Source organism: Rattus norvegicus, chromosome 1, assembly GCF_036323735.1.
Source record: "Rattus norvegicus strain BN/NHsdMcwi chromosome 1, GRCr8, whole genome shotgun sequence".
Taxonomy (NCBI): domain Eukaryota; kingdom Metazoa; phylum Chordata; class Mammalia; order Rodentia; family Muridae; genus Rattus; species Rattus norvegicus.
The window spans coordinates 247,947,860-247,952,543 of record NC_086019.1 but is presented as its reverse complement, the minus strand read 5'-3'; the positions used below and the strand labels follow the sequence as shown (position 1 = coordinate 247,952,543).

The 4,684-nt window shown below is 37.0% G+C and overlaps 1 non-coding gene across 1 annotated transcript; it reads right to left on the bottom strand.

Moving 5' to 3' along the window:
* Positions 1 to 2,445: 2,445 nt before the first annotated feature.
* LOC134485299 (U6 spliceosomal RNA) lies at positions 2,446 to 2,551 on the bottom strand. Its single transcript, XR_010063338.1, has one exon. It is a non-coding gene; the product is annotated as a U6 spliceosomal RNA (small nuclear RNA).
* Between the last annotated feature and the right edge of the window lie 2,133 nt (positions 2,552 to 4,684).

Sequence of the window (4,684 nt, the reverse complement as noted above, 5' to 3'; positions counted from 1 at the left end):
AGGTATAAGAGTAATTGTGACTTCATAGAATAAATATGGTACTGCTCTTTCTGTTTCTATTTTGTGGAATAATTTGGACAATATTGGTATGAGGTCTTCTATGAAGGTCTGATAGAATTCTGCACTAAACCCATCTGGTCCTGGGCTCTTTTTGGTTGGGAAACTATTAGTAACTGCTTCTATTTAGGAATTATGAGTTGTTTAGATGGTTTATTTGTTACTGACTTAACTTTGGTACCTGGTATCTGTCTAGAAAATTGTGAATTTCCTCCAGACTTTTTTTGAATATAGGATTCTGCAGTAGGATCTGATGATTTTTTTAATTTCCTCAGATTCTGTTGTTGTGTCCCCCTTTTCATTTCTGATTTTGATAATTTGGATGCACTCTTTGTGACCTCTGGTTAGTCTGGTTAAGGATTTATCTATTTTTTTTTTTGATTTTTCTCAAAGAAGCTACTCCTGGTTTTGTTGATTCTTTGTATAGTCATTTTCATTTCTACTTGTTTGATTTTGGCCCTGAGCTTGATTATTTCCTGCCTTCTACTTCTCTTGGGCTCACTTTTTTGTTCTAGAGCTTTTAGGTGTGCTGTCAAGCTGCTGACATACGCTCTCCCCTTTTTCTTTTCAGGCCCTCACAGGTATGAGTTTTCCTCTTAGCCCAGCTTTAATTATGTCCCATAAATTTGGTATGTTGCGTCTTCATTTTCATTAAATTGTAAGAAATCTTTAATTTCCTTATTTCTTACTTGACTAAGTTTTCATTGAATAGAGCATTGTTCAACTTCCAAGTGTCTGTTGGACTTTCTGTCATTATTGTTGTTATTGAAGACCAACTTCGTTCTGTGGTGATCTGATAGGCTTCATGGACGTTTTTGTATCTTCCTGTATCTGTTGAGGCCTGTTTGTGACCAATTATATGGTCAATTTTGGAAAAGGTACCATAAGGTGCTGGGAAGAATGTATATCATTTTGTTTTAGGATGGAACATTCTATAAATATCTGTTAAATTCATTTGGTTCATAACTTCTGTTAGTTCCTCTATGTCCCTTTTTAATTTCTGTTTCCATGATCTGTCCATTGATGAGAGTGGAGCGCTGAACCTATTATTGTAGGATGTGCAATGTGTGATTTGAGCGTTAGTTAAGGTTTCTTTTACGAATGTAGGTGCCGTTGCATTTGGAGTATAGATATTTATGATTGAGAATTCATCTTTGTGAATTTTTACTTTGATTAACATGAAGTGTCCTTCCTTATCCTTTAGATGACTTTTAGTTGAAAGTCAATTTTATTCAATATTAGAATGGCAACCCCAGCTTGTTTCTTCAGGCCATACGATTGGAAATTTTTTTCCAGCCATTTGCTCAGAGGTAGAGTCTGCCGTGGTCTCTGAGGTTTATTTCCTGTATGCAGCAAAATTCTGGGTCCTCTCTATGTATGCAGTCTGTTAGTTTATGACGTTTTATTGGGGAATTGATTCCATTGATGTTGACATATATTAAGAAATAGTGATTGTCGCTCCCTGTTGTTTTCATTGTTAGAGGTAGAAATACGTTTGTGTGTCTCTCTTTTAGTTTCATTGCAAGGAGATTATATTCTTGCTTTCTGCATGACATAGTTTCTCTCCGTGTGTTGGAGTTTTCCATCTTATATCCTTTAGAGGAAGACATTGTGTAAATTTGGTTTTGTCATGGAATATCTTGGTTTCTCCTTCTATGTTAATTGAGAATGTTGCTGGATATAATAGCATGGGCTGGCATTTTTATTCTCTTAGGGTCTTTATGACATCTGCCCAGGATCTTTTGGATTTCATAGTCTCTGGTGAGAAGTCTCATGTAATTCTGATAGGTCTGCCTTTATACGTCACTCGACGTTTTCCCTTGCTGCTTTTAATATTCTTCCTTTGTTTTGTGCACTTGGTGTTTTAACTATTATGTGATGGGAGTAATTTCTCTTCTGATCCAATCTATTCTGACTTCTGTAGGTTTCCTGTGTATTTCTGGGCATCGCTTTCTTTAGATTAGGGAAGTTTTCTTCTATAATTTTGTTGAATATATTTACTGGCCCTTTAAGCTGGGAGTCTTCACTCTCTTCTATACCTATTATCCTAATGATTACATCCAGAGTTGACTGGATGTTTTGGGCTAGGAGTTTTTTGTGTTTTACATTCTCTTTGATAGTTGTACAAATTTTCCTATGCTATCTTCTGCCCCTGAGATTCTCTCTTCTATCTCTTGTATTCTATTGGAGATGCTCGTATCTATGACTACTTGTCTCTTCCTTAGGTTTTCTATCTCCATGGTTGTCTCCCTTTGTGCTTTCTTTATTCTTTATAATTCCATTTTTAAATCCTGGACAGTTTTGTTCAATACCTTCACCTGTTTGGTTGTGTTTTCCTGTAATTCTTTTGGGATTTTTGTGTTTCTTCTTTATGGGCTTCTACTTGTTAAAAATATGGAATTCTTCACGAATTTGCATGTCATCTTGCACAGGGGTCATGCTAATCTTCTCTATATCATTCCAATTTTGGTATATGTACTGCCAAAACAAGCAAAAAGATTTTTTTTAAGAAAAGACTGTTATACAGTATTTCCTAAATGATATTACACAAATTCAGTGGATTTTCTTAAAATTCTCATTTCAGTATTTCTTCTGATTTTTCTCTACTTTCTTTGTCTAAGACAAAACTATTTCTACTGGCCATTAAGCTGAGCCTTGTACATTTTGTCCTTTGCCTAGTCAGACAGAGAATGTAGGTAGTTGAGCCAGGGTGTGAATCCTTATCTTGCCCTTTTTTTCTCCATATAGAAATTCAGCTCTATTGCATCCACCAACCTTTACTGACAGTGTACTCTGATTCAAAATCAACCTTATTCAGACCTATTCAAAACAAACATGAATTTAGTTACTAATTACATCATCATATTTGACACAGTGGTCAGAAAAGTTTGAACTTAATGATGTTTTGAAACCAGTTAATGATTAGCTCGTCATTTTCTGACATGGAGATTGAAAAGGTATGACCTTAATTATCTTTAGACATCCGGTGATCCAAAGTCATCTTGCCCTGTTGTCTTTGCAAGGTAAACAGAATTTGTTACCTGGCTCATGTTGACCTAAAATCTAAAAGAAACAAGTTCCATTTATTAGGCAGAAGCTAGACTAATATTTAAAGTTAGTCAAATCTTACATTGGTGAGATTCTAAGGGCCTCAATGCCTATAGTACTAGTTGAAGTAGACAGAGTCATATTTCCTAACCTGCTGCATTTCGCACCAGAATCATTGTGGGTGGCTGATAAAATCTTGAGCTACACAGCACCCTCAGAAGTATCAGTATATTAATAGTATGACCTTGGTCCTTCCTCTTTTCTGAGCTGGTCTCAGAACTTGTCTGAGCTATGGGTTTAAGATGGGGTCCAACATACAGCATTGGTTTCCATAGGCCTGCCCACATTATTGCTCTCTCAATATAAGGAAGGTCCATGAACAGTAATTGTCTTTAGAGAAAAAGAGAATATGGGAAGTGGATAACAAGTTGTGACAAAGAAGATTATTTTTGATGGGTACCCACCAACGAAGATTGCTTAGACATATGGTTAAGCCAATAGAGAGTCTATTAGCGAGCTGGTACTACAAGTGTTCAGGATACCAGTGTAGCCCTGTGCCTTTATCATAATGTGCTTTAAGAACACACACAAAAAGACATTTTTATGTTGGCATACTTCAGTTAACAATGGTTAGCCAAAACTAACAGAAGCCAAAGAAGCAAGGTTAATCCATGTAGAGACTTTATCGGAACTATACTTTTATTACTAAGGACTTATAGGGGTTTTGGGTTTTTTGTGTTTTCCTGTTTTTTGTTTTTGCTTTTGTGGGATTTGTTATTGTTCCTTTGTTTGTTTATTCTCTTTTGACAAGTAGTATTGACTATGTGCTGAGTTTTATGGTCTGAATAGTACATCCATCATGAAGTCAATTGTGTTAATATCTGAGGGCCCACTACAATTATAACTGTTCCCATCATAGTTTCTGTGTCTGTGCAAGACCTGAGATAGGGAAGGCACCCAAGGATCAATGGAGGTGTCCTTAGCTATGACTCACAGGTTTGGGGATATTGAGCTTTAAGAGTCTGCCTCCTGTTGCCAGACAGTAACCTAGGTTGAGAGACAGGGGGACCAATAAACTCACTAAATTTTTGATTCAAAACTTATCCTGTCTACAAAAAATGTACGGATTGTTAAAGGAGCATATACCAAGGAAACAGCCAATCGATAACAGCCGAATTTTAGTCCCATTGCATGGATGGTCACCAAATCCTGATACTATTACTGATACTTTGTTATGCTTGCAGACAGGAGTCTAGCATGGCTGTCCTCTGATAGAATCTATCCACCAACTGACTCAGACAGATACAGACACCCATAGCCAAACAGTGGATGGAGCTTGGGAACTCTTATATAAGAAGAAGAGGCAGAATTGCAACTCTTAAAGAGATTAGAACTCCAAAGAAAGACAAACAGAACCAACTAATCTGGACCCTTGGGGTTCTCAGAGATGGACCCACCAACTAAAGAGTATGCACAGGCTGGACCTAGACCTCCTCCATCATATGTAGCAGATGCGCAGCTTGGTCTTCATGTGGTTCCCGAACAACTAGAAAGGAACCTATCCCAAAAGCTGTTGCCA